The following is a 21497-nucleotide window of genomic DNA, read 5'->3' as shown; positions in this document are numbered from 1 at the left end:
AAGTGCTCCAACTCCACCACCTTAGGGGCCTTTCACTGAGTGTCCTGGTTTGGACTAAATCAGAACTAATTCTGTTTTAGTGCTTTAACTTCTCAGTTAAGTCTCCTCTAACTAACAGCATTTTCTGAGAGAGCAGCATGTTTTTCCAGACAGTGACTGCTTCTAGCAGTGATAAGGCCTGATGTTTATTGTTCGTACCAAGGATGCAGAGAGGCCTTTGCTTATACTTGTTCTTGTAGCGACCAAGGTCACTGCTAGATCTCGTACTCCATGTTGGGGTGCTGGGAGTGAAAAGGATCGCAAGCATGAAAAAGGTCGCACCTACAGGGAGGAGCGAACCGCACAGGTGGCCTAAACCTGACCAACAGAATATTCCATCCCATATGCATCATATTCAGTATAAAGCTGAGAGATCACGAGGGTCTCTCTCTCTTCTTCAATGGCTGACATCTGAGGAGGACTCTCTCTGTTCTTCTGTCTTTGATCCCGATCTGTGCATCCCTGAATCCAGTGCCTGAGTCCAGCTCCTGCATCCCGTCCCTGTCTGCTGTTGAGTCCAGCCTGGGACTACCCCAGTGCCAGCCCTGCAGCTTGGTGGTGACGTATCATCATCAGGGTGGGGGGAGTTGGGTTTGGTGTTGGTTTTGTATATATCTGTACATATTGTATATATTTCATTATTTCCTTATTCTTATTCTTATCTTTTCTTTTGTTGTTATTGTTTCATTAAAGCTGTTTTAGTTTTCTTTTCCAAACCGTAAAGTCTCTCTCCCTTGTTCTCTCTCCTTTTCCCTTTTGGGAGGGGAGAGGGGTTAGTAGAGAGCGTCTGTCATTTGTTAGTGGCCGGCCCAGCCTCAAATCTTGACACTGAGCTCCCTCTGGTATGTCCATGTCTTTCCTGTTTTGGGATCCACAACAGGATACAGCATCTAGATGTGGTCTGACAAGTGACACATATAAGGCTATAACCCTTTACTTTGATCTACAGGCTGTGCCATTATTCCTTCAGCTCAAGAGCTTTTGGACACCTTTGTTGCCATGGCACACCATGGGTTCATGTTCAGCTCACTGTCCGCCACCACCTCAAAGGCGTTCCTGCAGAGCTAATCCCCAGCCCCTCTGTCCACAATCAGTGTTTTTGCAGGAGCTCTTCCCTCCCTGGGGTAACACTTGAGATTTTCCCTTGTTGAACTTCATGGGGTTCTTGTTGGCCAATTCCTCCATACTCTTTGTGTCCCTTTGGATGACAGCTCTGCCCCCTCTAACATATCTGCCAGTGCATCCGATTCCTACCCCACAGTTTGGTTTCAGTGTCACTATGTGATGAGTATATTCTTCACCACTGGCTCAACATCACTGATAAAGATGTTAAATGGGACACGTCTCAGGACAGACCTGTGTGTGGTACAAATCTTGCCACAGGACCATGTTTCTTTGGACCCAGCTAACTGATCAGATTATTACCTGTCTGGGTGCCTACCCATCCAGACCACAATGACCTAAATTGGACATGAGAATGCTGTAGGAGGCAATGTCAAAAGCCTTGCTAAATTCAAGGTAGAGTGGACAACCACTGCTCTCGTTTTGGTCACGAATCCAGTCATTGTATCACAGAAGTTAGTCAGAAGGATTTACATGATGACTGCTCCATGTGCCCATAAGTCCTCTAAGAGGATTTGATCCATGATTTTCCCAGGGATTGAGTGATTCCTGGGTTGATCATTGGCCCTTTCTGGAGGTGGATGCAAATGTTGCCTTTCTCCAACCTTCAGTCACTTCCCTCAGTCCTCATCAACGTCTGACAAATATTCTGAGAGGCGTGTTAGAAATGCAACCCAATTTTCAGCATTTCTTTTAGTTTCTTCTCTAATTTTTATTCATGTTTACAGCTTACTAATACTGTATTCATATCTAAGACTTTATACCTAGGAGTGTCCAGCTTCATCCCAACCCCTTGCATCTGGGAAATTAGGCATGTGCCTGAATGCAGGCTTAGGAATGTCCCAACAGGAAGAAATCCGGGTGATCAGAGGAAAATGATTCTTAGGCTGTGTATTTATCAAAGGATTATTCCTCAAAATCCATTGTTTCTTGTTGCATTCATTTTCCATTTTTCATTCTTGCTGGGAAAAACACAAGCTCTCTGGACTGTATGTATGTTTCCCAGAACAATGATACCTTTGTGTCTTGGGTCAAACATTAGTCATTTTTCAGACATAAGTATTTGATTACGTTATTATTAATTTACATATACAACTGAAGAAAAAGCAATTATGAACAAAAAAATCAAAATTTAACAATCCTTTTTATCAATTTTAAAGTGTTACGGAAAGTTTATGTATTTCTACGTATCTTTATAGGGCTTTTTTATGATTTAGGCTCTAAATATGTGGGCAATGTGGGTTTGTTTTTTATGATATGCAGCACATCTAGGTCAGTTTGAACAGGAGTATGAATGGCCGTGAACATTTTCAGATTTTACAAGTTCTAAATACTCTAGTAATGGGCACCTAGATTCTTTAGATTTCTGAAAATGTCACGGTGTATGAGAATGACAGTAATATTTTTATTGAGGCTGTGTATTAAAAGAAATATAAATCAACCCATCAACTGTTACAGCAGTTGGTCACACAAAACCAAAATAATTATTTCTTAATATAATCAAATTATTATATAGTCTTTCAAACATTATAGGGATCTATTTGTATATTCTGGGCACTACATTTTTTTCTCTCAGGAATCTCAGTTCACACACTCTTTTTACTTAGCTTGTGCTGACACTGAAGCCTTCACTCATCTCCTATTTGTAGTATGGTACTGTAGAACTGTCTTCCATAGAGGATTGGGTACTAGAACAAAACTGTGAAGGTTTTAATGAAACAGGAAGCAAACAGTCCCTTCTAACTGAAGGTTATAATCTCACTCCACCTGAGTGAATAGTATACACTTTGCTTTCTTCATGTCTGGCTTGGTGGACCTCTGTAGTCTTACTGTGCTGATAAGAAAATTATCTTAGCTGTGTTCCGTTTGTTTCAAAAAAACCCACGTTTATCTCTATTACCCAGCTACCCACAGGAAATTTAACTCTGGTGCCTGATAACATCAGCCACGGAGATCACCTAGATGGATTTACAAAATATTTTCTCAAAGGAAGACATCACACAGAGAGAGGAGTTAAAGCAGATGAACAAGTGCAAATAAACTCATGTATTTACATGTTTGTATAAAGATTTCTGTATTCATCAGAGCTAGGGTCAATCTATTGCCTAAAAACTGTTCTTCAGGGTTTGTATCTTAACCCATCTACTCTTCTTGAACTACCACTGAGGACAGAGCCTTGTTGCCACCTAGATGGAAAAATTTTAAGTATTCAGAAAGCTTTTAATCTTAGGCCCTCAGGTTTGGCACTCTACCTATGCAACTTTACCTGATGAGTGCAAATGGCATCTTCCCAAAACATGCCCTAGCCATGTCTCTCTGTCCTGTTCTAGCTATATTTTTTGCTTGCAACTCACAGCAGTCAAATGGAAAAATACCAAGAAAGTAAACCAAGGACATGCAGTGCAAAATTAGTGAGGATGCCCTCTATGCCTTTGTAGCCTTTAAGTGTGTTTTAAACAATAAAGGATGTGTGGGCACACAGTTGTCTACAAATTGTTCCTAAGAGTGTGTAGAAACCCGCAAGATTCTGCTCCATAAACACTAGACCAAAATATTTTGTGTTATTATCATATAAAGTGTGGAGCTTAGAGAGAAGTTCTGCATGTTTTACACCTTGCAGGTGCGTGACGACAGTCAGAAATTGGCCAAAATAGTATTTGATTCTCTCCTTTGTTACTAGAATATTAATAGTTACTAATTTTATGACAAATTTAAACAGTTAAATAGTCCCTCTGAATGCCTAATTTCTCTGTAATACTGCCTCATTCTGTCCTGAAATTTACTACACAGAGTTAGTGGAGTTCAGACAGCTCCTGTCACCAAGATAACAGCTGTTTCACCATGCATACGTCAAGCAGTCTTACATAATTAAATAATGTATTAAGCTGGTTAAATGTTCTTTTTTCGGACATCCCCCACCTACACAGACTGGTTTCTGTGAAATGGTGGCTCAGAGTAGAACTAAAGATACAAAGATGACTGAGAAAGATTTCTTCTTTTTTTTTTTTTTCCTTTCTCTTTGCACTGTGTAGTAATGAACTACAGGTAGGACACTTAGAATTAAGTCATAAACCCAAAACTTTTCCTAAAGACAATTTCTGGTACTATGTGATGTGCTCATAGGATCATCATCAGTCCTAAAAGACAAATTCTGTGATAATAGAATTTAAAAGAGTTGAATACTAGACATTACTGCTTAGTTCCTTAGCTTAAAAATCTGCCTTTTTTTTTTTAAAAAAAAGGTGAATTTTAAATATTTGATAAATATTCCATGCTAATTCTACTTGTTCTGTAGTAGACAGACCAAATAGAAACAACTGAACATAGAGGACCAGAAAATGCAAGATCTAATGTATTACCAAATTAAGTATCTTTTGAGATTATTCTCTGCTTAATAAAATCAGCAAAAAGCAGTGTAAGATTCTGCAAGATATTTTAATGATCTCCTTTAGTTGACATCTGAAAGACAGGTGTTTTACAGAAAAAGTATAAAGTGAATCTTTTCAGTTAATGAATTTCACATGACATTGGCACATCTTTTGGACAAGTGTAGTGTACACAAATGGTTCTCTGTAAAAAGGACATAGAAGTAGTAAATAAATTATTTGTTTTAATTGTCAACCAATTCAACATGGATAAAATTTATATTTGGTATTAGTACTTAAGAATTCTTCTTCTATGGAGAAGAGGCTTTGTCAATATAACACTTGGTCTGAGAAAGGATGGTATAAAATGTAGCTCTTATAAGACAATTTTGGTTATCAGAATGTATCTATATGCATTTACATTTCCTCCTAATTCTTAAAACATTTACCATGTTCTGAATTAAACAAATTGAAATACAATATATTAAAATTAGCAATAATTATTCTAAAGAAAAAAATTCCCTATAGCGTATTTGCATAGAATTAGGTCCTAAAGAAAATTTTCAGGAACCTTTTAGAAGAAACTTACTGGTAATTTTTTTTTTAAACCATTACATGTTTTCACTTTGATAGAAAATATTTTCATTGTTTGTCTTGTTTGTGTCAATATTTCCATTTTATTTGTTTTATATTTTTTATTCCACAAAATTTTTAGATAATTCAAATTTAAAATAGAAACTCAAATTGAAATGTAGAAATGTGTCATGAAATTGTACTTCCATTTTACAGATAAGTATACCAAATATGAATTAAAGTCAATGAAATAATACAAAGATTTACATCTGAGGAAGAGAAAAATATCTTGAATACATTGTGTGATTTCTACGTATGCTGTTGAATATCATATGGGGAGAAATTTTTCAGTAGCCGATAGGTGAGAGCAGCAACATACAACTAGCTATATAGAGAGCAAAGGCCTAAAGTGATTTATTTGTGTTATGATTTCAGCATCTTCTAGGCTATTGCTGTTATTATTATCAATAGTATTAGTCAAAAGAAATTGATGATTTTGGATACAAATGATTAAAAAAGCCGTGAACAGCTTTTTAATTTATTATCTGGGAGAATGTACTCACCTCCCATCTCCCATAACAGGGATTTTATTGGTCACTCTTTATGCCCATTCTAACCTGTGTAGTTCTGTCTGTAAACTAAATCACCACAGAATTGTAATGCTACAACCCTAACACTTTACTCCAATTTCCAGCTTATGTCTGTTTCTTCTACCACATTTATGATTATTATATAGTTCTCTACCAAGGAATGTGCCTTCTGAATTTCTTTGTGTACCATCTTAAATGCACACTATAACTCTATAGTTATTAGATAAAATAATAATTAGAAATAGGAGCTCTGATCTACTTCAAGGGTTTAGTCATTTTATTCTTAAGAAAAGGTCAAAAGATAAAATGGACAAAACTTGATTTTTTTAAAATTCACTGTCATGTAATTTTCATGTTGGTGCATCTATTTCGGCGTTATACCTTTTAGGTTATGGAGCTAATTTAATTAAATTTAATTGCATTTGAGCCCAAGACTCAAAACTCCGAGTCTGCAGGTCAGTTAAGGTGAGTAAAAAAAGCAATGTGTAAAGCACAGATCCATCTTGTTTGTTCTTTATTTTCTCTAGATAAAACTGCTACAGCACCAAGTTATAGTACAAAAAAAGGCAAAAGCTAGGAAATTATTCTGTTGTAGATGATTCAATAAGTCATTCCTGAGAGATTTTTTGCTCGTAGAGGTAGCAGTATAGGTATTTTGGATATTATAAGTGAACATTGGGTATAGAAATACAGTTCAGTGACTAGATACTGAGCGAGGATGTGGGTACCTGATTTTAATTCACCCAGTTTACCTGGCCATGCATGCAACCAAAATTGCTAACTGAAACTGAGTGCTTAACTTCCCATACGAATAAAGGTGTATGAGATAAATGCCATCATCCTTTTCCTTTCTTGGTGTTTCCATTGGCTATTCTACCTCACAGGATGATAGGAGAATAAATACCCTAAAAATCCGGGAGCTGCAGTAGTGATGAGTGCAGCACAAATACTTGTGTGAAGCTGTGCTCCTGGGTGACAGGTGCCAGATTAATGTGTTAATTAATGTGTTTCCAAAAGAGGAAAAAGGAACATTCAGATATATGGGTTTATGAAGTTTAGCATTGAAGATGACTGGCTAAGCAAAAAAAAAAAACCAAAACCAAAACCAAAACCAAAAACTTTTTTGTTCTGTTATTGTTTTTTACATATAGATTTTCCCCTGGAACTTGGCTCAGAGGATCACTTAAATAATATAAATATGTGAATCCATTCACATTGCCCAAAGAAACTGGGATACTTTTATGAACAAGTGGTACCTGTTTATAACATTTGCATGTGCAAATGAGCGTATGGTTGTATTTGCAGTGCAAATATGTGTTGTCCCTCCCTCTTTAAAAATTTGACCAACTCATTGCAACACAGCTGTTAAGTGAGCTCCAAAGGTTAACTGACCATACCAGATATTTTTTGTTTGAAATCATAATTTCTCTTCTCCTTAAGTTTTATGTGTCAAAAGAAGAGCATTCTAACTTTCAATTGATGTAAAGATATTTATATTTTTTAACAGCACTGGTGGCAGAAAAGATAAGTACCTGTAATACTGAGGCAATAAATAAGCCAAAAGTGTGAACTCATTATCAAAGATAGCAAAGGAAAACAGGCTGGAAGAATAAAGTGTACAAATACCTGTGCAGTTGTGGAGGACTACTACATCTGACATTATTATTAGTTGGTGAAGATGCCATCTCCTCTGTGATGTTGTGTTCAGTAGCAGAAGCCATCTACATACAAACAGTGCAAGCTGAAATCAGGATTTTGTAACAATAAAAGTTGTTAGTGAAAGCACAACACATGTCTAGCATGAAATGCAGACTTGGTTAGCTACTTAGAAACTTTGGTACACTCTGCAAATGAGGATGTGATGATCAGATTTTCATGGACATTAGGTGGGTTTCATCTCCTATAACACTGAATATTTACAATGTAGGTAGCTACACCTGAGCCTGTGATCAGTGCTTTCATTGGCAGTCTTGGGGACTACTGGGACGTTCCAGAGAGTGTTGCCAGAGTATGCAGGGATGCAACAAGGAAGGCTAAGGGCCACCTGGAATTAAAGCTGGCAAGGGATGTCAAGGATAACAAGAAAGTCCTCTTCAAGTACATCAGTAGCAAAAGAAAGACTAGGGAAAATGTGGGCCCACCTCTGAATGAAGTGAGTACCATGGTGATGGAGCATACGGAGAAGGCAGAGTTACTGAATGCCTTATTTGTCTCAGTCTTTACTGCTAAGGCCATTCCTCATGAATCCCAGACCCTGGAAGCAAGAGAGGAAGTCTGGAGAGAAGAAGACTTTCCCTTGGGTGAGGAGGATTGCATTAGAGACTATTTAGGCAAACTAGTCACCCACAAATCCATGGGCCCCGATGGGATGCACCCATGACTGATGAGGGAGCTGGCAGATGTTTTTGCTAAGCCATTCTCCATTGTCTTTGAAAGGTCATGGTGAACAGGAGAGGTGCCTGAGGACTGGAGGAAAGTCAATGTCACTACGATCTTCAAAAAGGGCAAGAAGGAGGATATTGGAAACTACAGACCAGTCAGCCTCAACTCCATCCCTGGAAAGGTGATGGAACAGCTCATTCTGGATGTCATCTCTAAGCATGTGGAGGAAAAGAAGCTGATCAGGAGTAGTCAGCATAGATTTACCAAGGGGAAATCATGCTTGACCAATCTGATAGCCTTCTGTGACAGCATGACTGGTGGAGAGAAGAAGGGAAAGCAGTGGATGTTGTTTACCTCGACTTCAGCAAGGCTTTTGACACTGTCTCCCATCACATCCTCATAAGTAAGCTTAGGAAGTGTGGGTTAGATGAGTGGATAGTGAGGTGGATTGAAAACTGGCTGAAGGACAGAGCTCAGTGTTGTGATCAGTGTGGCACAGTCTAGTTCATAGAATCATAGAATCATTAGGTTGGAAGAGACTTCTGAGATCATCTAGTCCAACCATTGACCTAATACCACCATGCCCACTACACCATGCCCAAAAGTGCCACATCTATATGTTTTTTGAACACCTCCAGGGATGGTGTCTCCATCACTTCCCTAGGCGGCCTGTTCCAGTGCTTAACAATCATTTTGGTAAAGAAATTTTTCCTAATGTGCAAACTAAACCTTCCCTGGTGAAACTTGAGGCCATTTCCTCTTATCTTATCGCTAGTTACTTGGGAGAAGAGTACAACACCCACCTCGCTACAGCCTCCCTTCAGGTGGTTGCAGAGAGTGATAAGGTCTCCCCTCAGCCTCATCTTCTCCAGACTAAACAACTCCAGTTCCCTCAGCCATTCCTCATAAGACCTGTTCTCCGGACCCTCCACCAGCTTCGTTGCTCTTCTCTGGACATGCTCCAGCACCTCAATGTCTTTCCTGTAGTGAGGAGCCCAAAACTGCACACAGTATTCAAGGTGCGGTCTCACCAGGGTGGAGTACAGGGGCACAGTCACTTCCCTACTTCCCTAGTTTGAGGTTCATCACAAGCGGTGTTCCCTAGGGACAGGTTCTGGGTCCGGTCTTGTTCAACGTATTCATCAACGACCTGGATGAAAGGACAGAGTGCACCCTCATCAAGTTTGCTGATGATATAAAACTGGGAGGAGTGGCTGATACAACAGAAGGTTGTGCTGCCATTCAGCGAGACCTGGACAGGCTGGAGAGCTGGGCAGAGAGTAACCTAATGAGGTTCAACAAGGGCAAGTGTAGGGTCCTGTACTTGGGGAGGAATAACCCCATGCACCAGCAGGCTGGGGGCCGACCTGCTGGAGAGCAGCTCTGCAGAGAAGGACCTGGGAGCTGTGGTAGACAACAACTTGACCATGAGCCCGTGATGTGCCCTTGTGGCCAAGAAGGCAAACGGTGTCCTGGGATGCATTAAGAACAGTGTGGCCAGCAGGTCGAGGGAGGTTCTCCATCCCCTCTACTCTGCCCTGGTGAGGCCACATTTGGAGTGCTGTGGCCAGTTCTGGGCTCCCCAGTTCAAGAGAGGCAAGGAACTACTGGAGAGAGTCCAGTGGAGGGCTACGAAGATGATGAGGGGACTGGAGTGCCTCTCTTATGAGGAAAGGCTGAGAGACCTGGGGCTCTTTACCCTGGAGAAGAGAAGACTGAGAGGGGCCCTTATTAATGCTTATAAATATCTAAAGGGAGGGTGTCAAGAGGATGGGGCCAGGCTCTTCTCAGTGATGCCCAGTGACAGGACAAGGGCCAACGGGCACAAACTGAAGCACAGGAAGTTCCACTTGAACATGAGGAAAAAATTCTTTACTCTGAGGGTGACAGAGCACTGGAACAGGCTGCCCAGAGAGGTTGTGGAGTCTCCTTCCCTGGAGATATTCAAAACCCACCTGGATGTGATTCTGTGCAATCTACTGTTGGTGAACCCGCTCTGGCAGGGGGTTTGGACCAGATGATCTCCAGAGGTCCCTCCCAACCCCTACCATTCTGTGATTCTGTGATTCTGTGATTAATGTCACTGTGTTGTAGACAGTAAAAGTAATCAAGGTGAGTCACATTTTTGAAGTTTGTTCTAGATGCCTAAAAATGGGCATTTGGCTAGGTAATACAAAAGGATGTTGATGAAGGTGTCCTGGTAGTTGTCACATACAGACAATGTATCAAGCACAAAACTGTTCTACCTGGGTGTTTCTACATTAGTGTTTTCATCCAGGGAACCTCTCCGTTGCTTTCCCTTGTGGCACTTTAGCTTGCACAACAGCATGCTCCTGGGGAATAAGAAAGGACTCCCTTTCAGATTAAGCCAAAGCAAGAGAGCTGCTCCAGGCATGTACCTAAAACCCACAAACTGCTAATGTGTACTAACTCTACAGGACTAGCCTAGAGACGGTCTAAAGTGAAACCTTAGAAATGCATGCAGAGTGTATGTCAAGTCCATGACACCAACCATTTTGTCGTACAGATCTGCTGCCAAAATTATGCCCTAATTGTTACACTATAACATAACCCTTAAGATCTAGGTCATATTATAATGAGGAAGACAGCTGGTGTACAGTGCTGTCAGTCATAGAATTAATTTTATGCTTGTTATATTAATTCAAGGAATTTTCTTTCTTCAATTTTTCTTCTCATAATTTTTCCATTCTGCTTTCTTGTTGCAGAAAAAATGATCACACACAAAAGCACATACACCTGTATTTACGTACGTATTTGACTAATTCATAGATGGTTCATTTCTATCTCTTAATGCAAAACAATATTTTGATTCTTTATTATAAACATATGTATTATTGAAAGGAATTCCTCTATAATTGAATACTTGGAGCTCCACCAGGAACTGATCATCAGCACATTGCTGCAGTTTGAAAAGGGAATGGGTGGTATGGTTAGTAGCAGACACATAATTTGTGATGAAAAATAGTGGGGAAATGAAAATAATCCTTCTCAACTGTTTCAGTGGGAACTTTTTCTCCAAGTTTCCATTAATTCTAATCTCTCCCTCTATTTTCTCCCTAAATCTCTCTTCCCAGTCAAGCACCTCTTGTATTACAGTGCCTGGAGATGGATGAGCAGTGAGATACAACAGCAGAGAGGGTGAATAATGCATCACCAGCATGTAAGAACCCTTAGCATTTATACAGCAGCTGCTTCAGACAGACTTTTTAAAATGGGATGTAGGAGAGAGGTGTTTGTTGCAGTGCAGATATCATTCTCAGATCCTACATATAAAATAAAAATTTTATCAGACCTTGTGATTGTTTTAAGTGTAGGATTTAATAACAGTTGTGAAATAACTACTTATGGAAATAGTCCTCCTCTGTTATTTCTGGGACAGCTGGAATTTGCTGGTTAGTTTATTACAATCTCTCCCATTTCAATTTTTGGTTGTTTGGGAGACTTCTTTGTTTTGATTTTTTTCCCTTTTTTTTTTCCCCAGTGAGGAACTTAATTCTTTTCATGTAGCAATACATGTGAGTTAGATATCATGAAAGCGAATTTTGCAAAATTAAGAGTAAAATTAACAGGGCGGTGAGAGGAACTAATAAAACTTATGAGACTAGAGACAAACTGAAAGATCTTGTTAGGAATATCTAATGAAACAAAGGTAGAACAATCTAGAAATCCCCCAAACAGAAAACTGTGGTGGACAAGAAAAGTTCTGCTAAACAAGAAACTGGGTACAAGGAAGGCAGAGAGAGGGGGAATGGTAGAGATTTGTAGATGGAGTAGAAGCCTAAAGGATGTATTTTTACATAGTATTTATGTCAACAAAGATTAGGATCAGGATTTTTGTGATGTCAGTATATAAATACTAACCAACTAACGTGTTATGCTATAAATCCTTTTAGAAATGAAAACTATACTGCACGATTTCCCAGGATGGAGATATGCTTTCATAGATCCTTTTTGTTAACAGATTAGTAAAATGAGTCCTTGTGTAATCTGTGCAGTGTTATAGAGTTATAACAATGAAACAGGTTTCTTCAGAAACATATTTTACCTTTTCTTTTTCTTTTTTTTTTTTTTTTTTGCTTAATCACAGTGTTTGTCATTGTACCTGGGGCAAATTCAACTTTTGATAACTACATTCTGCTTAGAGAAATTACCAGTACCTTTTAGTTGAATGAAATATCATTTTTGCATTATCCTGTTACACAATCTACTGCTAGCCAGATGATGTGTTCCACTAAAAAAATGGCTGCAGTGCTGTGACAAATGAAATGAGAATTAACTGCATGGAGGAAGTTCCATGGAGCTTGACGTTGCTCTTGTAACGTGTTTCAAAAAGGGCAGGAAAAGATGATTCATGCAACTCCAGTAGTTACGGTATATACTTAATAATTTCATAGTACTGTACAAACATTTAATTAACTGCAGAGTGTTACTTCACTAGTAAATGAACACCATTATTATTTTAGATAATAGTCTTTGAGGTCAGAAAGCTGCATAATGGTAATGTCAATTCCCTCTCCCACAGCTTGATTTCATTCTTGAACATTAAACTTGAACATATTCCTCTCCAAACCTGAAGGTCTGCATTTCTCAAAAAGAACACATGCAAATAAGCACAACAAGAGAGTCAGTTATAATTTACATTACAAAGTATTAGCTTTAAATTATACTTGTCTGTAAAAATAATCAGCCATCAGCATCAACTATGCAATAGTTTTTAACCATTTCTCTGCATCAGGTGTTTGGGCTATGATGTGTTTTCTGACTTGTTTGGGTTTGCGTATAAATGTTAAAACATATTTTGTTTGATTTTGGGATGGAAAGAACTCCAATAGGACTTGGGAATATCATGCCACTTACTTGTTTTACTTTCTAGAAGAACATAAATAATTCAATTAGAATTTGTATTTCTTCTGTACAACTTAGTTCAGAATTTTGTTCCTTAAGCTTCAATTTATGACCATTTTATGCTCATGATACTACTCCTAAAACATATAATGATTTTTTAATAGTTTACTAACTTTGGGTGCCCTTCCCTCCCTTTTGAATGTCTGGGAGTGTCATGCTTGCAACATCTCAGAGAACTGAGCCCAGAGTTTTAGGAGATACAAAGGAAGAAACTACCTTCTGCTGTGACCGGAACACATCTTATTACACAACAAACCCTGAGTTCCCATTAAAATGAATATGGATGGAGTGTAAAACTTGGCTGATTGAGCTATTTTTCCTGATTTCCTCCCCTCCAATTTTCTTTTTCACCCCCCCACCCCCCCCCAGCCCTTTTTATTTTAAACATACAATCAGTCCTTTCTAGTTTACTGACCTGTGCAGAGTAGGTTATAGCTAATAGTAGCAACCTACCATTCTGAGATTAATGTTGTTATTCTTGTGACATAGGGACATCAAAAGCAGTACAAAAACATTCAGAGTGACAGGTGGCATTTGCTTTCTTACTCTGCTTTTGCACATGTCTGTGACATCTCTTCATAGACACAGTAGGGCTTTGATTCCTCGGTGTTTTGTATTCATGTACTTTCCACAGTGCTGCTATGGATCTACAGTATGCTAGGAATTGCAGAAATTCAAAGCATGCATGTAAAGGGATAAATGATAAATTGTTGATGGGAAAAGATGGCTGTGGTCAAGCATGGGAAATAATCCATGAGAGATTTGTATTCCAGAAAGAGTATAAAATCCCATGGGAACGTAAATGATCGCTATTGTTTATCCTACAATTTTCAACCATTCCAGAGAGGTTTCCTACTAATACTAATCTTAAAAATAGATGATAGTTCGCAGAGGCCACAAATGCATCCTCTCATAGCTGGGTAATATATTTTAATCCTGTAAATGTCATTGTGCCACTCTCTGGTTCAATGTTGGTTTCCCAGTTTAGTATTCAGAGAGCTAATTCATTTTGTTGCTGGCAGCACTGCATTAATGATCAAGCTACGACAATGAACACTGTCTGCATAACAAATGCGTCTTTCTCAAACTGCAGTAAATACAAAGTGATTAACATGAAATAACTGCTCCAGCAAACTGCTTCTCTGCTTTTAAATAGACACTAGTGTTTTTATTTAACCCTGCATTTGTCAGATATGTCTTGAATGGTCTTGTTTGCATTTATTTTTTGGCTTAGTGAAAAGCAAAGGGGGGATTGCTACCTTGGAGCTTTATTTTACAGCGTGCATTCTCTTGGAGATCTGCTGTTAGCATACTGGATGCTAATGATTATTAATACTCTGTTCCCTGCTTCTGACATTTACTAAGGCAGAAGCATCAAATAGAACTAAATCACATCATGCTCCTACCAGCTAGGTTAATCCTACCGTCCTATCTAAGCTAATGAAAATAAGGTCTGAGCAGGTTAATGTTGCAGTTGTTAATAACCTTTAAATCTAAAAGATCACAAGGTGGAGTTGGTTTGCCTTCTAAGCCAGATGAGAAAGTACAAAGAGGGAAGGTGGTGGAACAAGAAGAATCAAACTGGTGTTGCTATACCCTCTCAGCTCCACCCCCAGTTTTTCTTCTTAATCCTGGCATAATGAAAGATCTGAGCAATGTCACTTTATTTTGAAAAGATGGGGTTATTCTACTCTTAGAAGGAGTAAGACAAAGACAGAGACAGAGAGAGATAGAGAAGGAGACAGGCTGATATGACAGCCAGTGTCCCTTATCCTTGTTGCCGCTCAATCCCTGTTGGGGGAGCCCCTACCTGAAATGTAACAGTGAAAAATGGAAAGTATAGCACCCTCCATGAAATACTTTGAAATGGTTTTCTTGTCATCCAGACAATCCTCTAAAGCCGTGTTGTACACATTCCCACTGTCATCTCACTTCATCTCACTGTAATGTGCCAGTAGTGTAGGCTTTCTACTCCACAACAGTCTTTTAGAGACAGAGTTTTATTGAAAGATGTTGTATAAAAGAACTGAAGTATTCTTTTTTTTTTTTTTTTTTTTTTTTTTTCCTCACTGCTAAGGCATTGCTGTAAGGATTTATTGTTTGTTTGTATTTTAAAAGGACTAGAAATTTAGATCATACATGAGGCACTTTTACAACCAGCTTATAGAACTTGAACAATTATATATAGATATGGAAATGTGGAAATATGTCTTTTTACTCTTCTACGAAGCTCATTTAAAGGTATATCTCAGTGAAAAATACACAGCATCATGGCAATGTGAAGAATAATCAAGAGGAAGAGAGAAAGAAAATCAGAAGAGAAAATTTTGCTTTCCTCAAGGAGAATCACAAAAAGTATTAATAGTATGTTGTTTTTTTTTAAAGACATAATGACCCACTTACCGTAAGTATTGAGTAAAATTTAGAGATGGGAAAATAAAGAAGTATCTATAGGCTTCATTTGAAACTTTGAAACCAGATTATTTTTCATTCATTAAGCATAAGTCAGGTTTATGGGAACCTTAAATCAAAGGAAAAAAATCCCCTCTATTCCTAAGAATACAAATTGTGCATGGATTATTAAGAAAGAAAGAAAGGTTTGGGAAATATCTTTGCTTGGGGCAGAATGCACATGGACCTGTGACTATAATATAACCTACCAAAGACCATGAGTAGAGAAGAAGGGAATGGCTGGTAAACAAGGGAAAACAAATTTCCTAAAGTATTCCCTTGAGTCCTGGTTTTGGCTGGGATAGAGTTAATTTTCTTCCTAGTAGCTGGTACAGTTCTGTGTTTTGGATTTAGTGTGAGAAAAATGTTGATGACAGGATGATGTTTTTAGTTGTTGCTAAGTAGGGCTTACCCTAAGTTAAGGATTTTTCAGTTTCCCAGTGAGGAGGTACACAAGAAGCTGGGAGGGAACATGGCCAGGACAGCTGACCCAAACTAGCCAAAGGGATATCCCACACCATAGGACGTTTTGCTCAGTACATAAACTGGGAGGGGGTTGGCTGGAGGGTGCTGATCACTGCTCAGGCATCATTCAGAGAGTGGTGAGCAATTGCATTGTGCATCACATTAAACTGTTCTTCTCTCAATCCATGAGATTTACTTTTTTTTTTTTTTTTTTTTCCAATTCTCCTCCCCACCCTGCTAGGAAGGGGGGGAGGAGGGAGTAAGAGGCTGTGTGCTGTATAGCTGCTGGCTGGGGCTAAACCACAACATCTTGACAATCAGAGCCTCAAATGTAATCACATTTCAATATGATGAGATCAATAGAGCTGTGCTGATTCAGAGGCATGAAGATTCCCGTAACTACAGCCCTCATCTTGCAATTCAGTTCAAAGAAAGTAGCATCCAGATAGTGTGAGGATGAGGTGTGCCTGCTGTGCTCAGCAGAAGAAGATCTGGAATATCTACAACCAAAAATACCCACTGGCATTTAAGTAATCACAAAAGAGGTATCATCTTCTCTCTCCTGGTTTTGCAGGACGTTAGGTGTTCAATGAACTGGCATAAGCACTTCCCCCCTGCTACTTTGCTCCCTTTTTTTCTCTACAACTGTTAAAGCTTGTGTGTGGTGTGGTACTATAGACGGATTCTCCTATGTAGAAAAACTAAGTTCAAGAATCCTGAGAACACATATGCATCTGGCTTATAGGCAAATTTTACAGGCCCTGTTAATTTTTGTCCCTGCTCTTCTAAAATTATGACTATTGATGTTTTAAAAAGATACTTAAGCTGGATAAATCAGATTCACATTAGGGTCATTTAGTTAAGATGTTTCTTTTGTGTTTCTTTTCTCAAACTAGGGGTTATATGTCAAGCTTTAAATGGCAGGTCACTAATGAAAATTCTGTAATTAATGAAAAAAAATAAGCTTTTGATCAAAATGATGAAAAATAACACCATCTCATGAAAGCAAAGCAAGAATGCTGGCTCAAACACACAGCTCTCAAGTCAGTTAAAGCAATTTCAATTGACTTCTCAATTAAAATAACTGACTCCCTGACAGACTGAATTAATAAGAAATGCAAAAAAGAAGTTATGATTTTCATGCATTGATGGACAGTTAGGCATGTGATCAGAAAATCAATATTATGTGATGTCTCTTACACTGAGAAATAACTTTGAAAGCATATGTAAACCTGTATCATATGGGTTCTTACAAGTTATCCTACAGCCTTATTTATGGTAAGATCATGAAAAAAATGATGATGTTAGTCATGGGATTTTTTTTAAGAGGACTTTTCTATTAAGTATCCATTTTGAATCTTTTTTGCTCTGGCCTTTTACTGGATCAATGTTAAATCATGAAAGCTTTGCTTGTTACATGCTTTATGGCTACTCAAGCAAGAAAAACAGCTGTGTACTGGAGCTGAGGTAAAGACTTCTAACCATAACTAATTTTACTTCTAGATCTTGGTCTCTTTTTCTTTTTTAACTTGCTTCATTCAGGTACTTGTTTCTTTTCTCACTTTTCCTTCTTTTTCACTTGTTCGCAGAAGACTTTGAGTGCAATGAGAAAATGTCAAACAGGTCAGAGTTTAATAAATAGTTTTGGTGTTGTGTTAATACTATTAGCGTACTTTCTCCAACCACTTAATCTTACACTGTTTAATACAAATATCTTTCTAATCCAGGCTCTGCCTTCTGTAACAACCCTCCCACGTTTTTTACATTATTGACTCTTTTTCCTAATTTAAGTCCAAAAATACATGTTATGTAGTTTCTTCTTTCACCTCTATTGCCTGCCCGTTGTTAGTTAACCTATTGCTTGCATTATTTATCACTAAAAAACATTTGAACTTAAAACTGAAATTGTATGCTGTATAAAACTGCATTGTGTCCTCTTAAAGAACTATGTTGACTGGATGCCAAATCATGCTTTGCTTATACAATATCTCCCCTGGATTTCTGCAGTGTACGGTGAGCTACATAGTATTTGGGGATAACAGATTTTTGAACAGCTTTTGGCAACCACTCTGAAACATTGAGAAGAAGCATTAAGGAAGAAGAGAGGAATAGAACACCACATGGAGTTTTCATTAGTAGAGTTGTGATAAATTGACAGTTTACTGCTTGCTCTTTTATTCATGCGCTATCACTGGGGAGCTTTGGGCTGCTGAAGTAAACATCATGAATGGGAGAAATACACAGAGCACACTGCACTGCTATAAGGAGGGATTGATTTGGGAATTTATCAGCATATTCTTAGTGATTTTGTCTTCCTTGGTGCCAGGCAACAATTTCTGCTCAAATATTGTTGCAGGTTCTTATTATCTTGTTTATATTTCTCCAGAATTGCTACATCAAAAATAGAGAAATACACAATAATACTACGTCTTTACTAGTATGAAATTATAGTGTTAAGAATGGTTATCACACTGTATGATATATCAAACCACATATACGGATCCCTGTGAAACACCTTGTGCCAAAAGGCTGCTTTGAACTATTAGTTCATGGAAATTTTAAGGGACAGAAGCTCTTCAGGTGAGAATGTGTTATGATGATTGTGTTCTAAATGACTACACTTTACCATATTCTTCTTATAAGAGGAGGTATCTATTTACTTCCGTAGCCAGAGACACAATTTATATTGAATTTTGAGCAGAAAACAGTTTACAATAGGTCTTTAAAGGAGGTCTTTGAGCAGGGAAAAAATGCTGAAAATACTGTATGGTTTTCCAGTTTTCTCCTAAACAGAGTACAAATGCGAATCATGTTATCAACAATCAGAATAACAAAGAAAGAAAATAAAAAAGGTAACACTTCCCTCCCCCCAGTAAAATCTCCACTGGTTGGTTTTTGTTTTACTTTGTTGGATTTTTACTGTTCCTATTTATTCACATAGGATGGAAGGAAATGAGGCTCCCGACAACCTGTTTCGGTGTGGCTTGATACTGAAGTGATGAAGTGCTGTTGGATTCCTACTGGCTACCCCTGTGGATTAATGAAGGGTGAGATAGAAATTGCGGAACTGCCACGCAGAATGACCTTACCTGAGAAGACTGTTCTGCTTTCACTGCAGTAGGTGAGAAGGGCAGACTGTATGCAGCAAGCTGTTTTTTCTGTACCTTAATGAGAAAAATTGACCTGTTTATCCACCAGCTGTCTTCTTTGTTTTTGATTCAAGTCATTTTTGGAAAACCTTTTCTGTTCTTAAATATTGAATACAAGCAGAATCCTCCAAAGAATCACTTATTGTCAGCAAAAACTAGTAGATGGCTACAAACTATGGAAAAACACCCGCCAGTAGGTGCATTTGTAAGACAATGACTTTCAGACTACTTTAAGACACATAGTATTACTGACTGAATTTATACGACATATGAAGTTGTGTATGAATGAACATGGGCTCCTTTTTCCCACCTACTAAATTGTTTTCACTGTCTTCTATACATCTTCTCTATAGCTTAGCTTTGCCTTTTGTTTTTCTGTTGTATATTTAGGGCATATTTTGGTGAAAAAGTAAATGATGAAAATCGCAAAATTAAAGGGCTTTTTCATGTAGAAAATGAGGTCTTTGATAACATCACTTTCCTTGGCTTTAATTTCATTCTAAAAGATAAGTATATTCTAATACATGCAATAGAAACACAACCTGTGTGTATCACACTGTACAAACAAAGTATCTTTTAAGGTTACTGAATTAAACATTGAAAAGATAGGAAATGTAAAAATAACGATGGAATGAACAACTAAGTTAGAATTAAGGTAGAGTGAATAATTATCTGTTCCACTGCTCTTTTTCTGTTTTTCACAGTTCTTGATTCTAGTAACTTTGTGCAGATCAAATTTCTCCCCAGACATTCATCTCAACATATGACTCCTCATTCAGCCATTAGACTCCTGCCGCTCCTTGATTTTCTTTACTTGTTTCCAAATCATAGAAATATAAGAACTATTCTCCCCCAATTTGGTATCATACTCAAACTTTCACTGTCCCCATCATCCAGGTTGCAAATGAATTAATCAAAAAATACTTACACCAGTATTCGTCCCTGAGAGACATTACTGCTAACCATCTACCAGTGGGACTTCGCACTGCTGATCACAACTGTTTACTCCTGATGATCCTGTCAATTTTCAGTCCACCTTTTAGCTGACTTATCTAGTTCATATCTCAACAGTTTGGCTGTTAGAATACTATGGGAGACCATATCAAAAATGGCCTTAAGCTGCACCAGGGGAGGTTCAGGCTGGATATTAGGAAGAATTTCTTCACCGAAAGGGTTGTCAGGCATTGGAACAGGCTGCCTAGGGAGGTGGTGGAGTCACCATCCCTGGAGGTGTTTAAGCAACCGGTAGATGTTGTATTAGGGTTATGGTTTAGTGGTGTTGATAGAGCTAGGACACAGGTTGGACTCAATGATCTTGAAGGTCTCTTCCAAAACTGTTTTATGATTCTACAATTCTAACAGCTTTACTAAAGTCAAGGTAAACAACACACATAGCTCTCCCTTTATCCACAGAGCCAGTCATCTAACCACAAAAGGTAATCAGTTTTGTCAGGCACTACTTCCTCTTGGTAAATCCAACTTCACTGATCCCAGTCACCTTCTTGCCTTTCATAAGGTTGGCAACGACTCCAGCATTAGTTGCTCCATCATCTTCTTAGGTACTGAGGTGAGACTGATCAGTTCATTTCTCCCTAGACACACCTTCTTGCCCTTCTTGAAGGTGGGTGTGAGTTTTGCCTTCCTCTCATTTTTGGGAACATCCTCCAATCACCATGATCTTTCAGAAGACAGAGGGTGGCCTCACAATGATATTGGCGTCATACCTCAGCACCCTTGGGTAGGTGTATGTATACCCAACAGTCCAAAATGCTCTCTCCTCCATCCTCCATTGCTCTGGGTAATGTTCACTCCCGCAGACTGACACGAGGCCTGTGGGCAAGCTTTTACCTTACCAAAGGAAACTAAGGCATTGAGAGTTAGCAGACAGTGATATATGTCAGTATTACCACACTTGCACCACACAAGTAGTAAGGACAGTCCAAGTATCTTAGACTGATTCACTTACCACATTGTAATTCCTACAGTATATTTTTGTCACTTAGGTAGCTGCTGTTATTTTAAGTTGTGGTGGATCCATGACTAACCCCCTCCCCAAGCATTTCTGGAGTGGAGTCCACAGGGCATCAATAAGCTTTCAACAAAAACCTGAAAACAGCACTGCCAAACACATTTAGTGTCTAGGTTTAGCAAAACTCCATTAGACAAGAGCAAGGAGGGTAGTCAAAGACAGCTTTTCATGGAAACTCTACTCTGTGAGTAGAGGCTGGGGGCTGCCCTGCCAGGACACAGCAGATTCCAGCTGGCTTCAATGGACCCAAGATTGTGGTGCCTCTGTAAAAATATGTGTAAGAAAGAACAAAACGCCACAGAGCAGTAAGAAGTGAGGGAAAAAAAAAAAAAAAAAAAGTGAAACAACCCTGTGAACACCAAGGAGAGAGAAGTAAGGCAGGAAGTGCTCCAGGGGCAGGAGCAGA

The sequence above is a fragment of the Leptosomus discolor genome, chromosome 1 (genome assembly GCF_034619465.1).
Source record: "Leptosomus discolor isolate bLepDis1 chromosome 1, bLepDis1.hap2, whole genome shotgun sequence".
NCBI classification, from domain to species: Eukaryota; Metazoa; Chordata; class Aves; order Leptosomiformes; family Leptosomidae; genus Leptosomus; species Leptosomus discolor.
Note: the sequence above shows the minus strand (reverse complement) of the source record.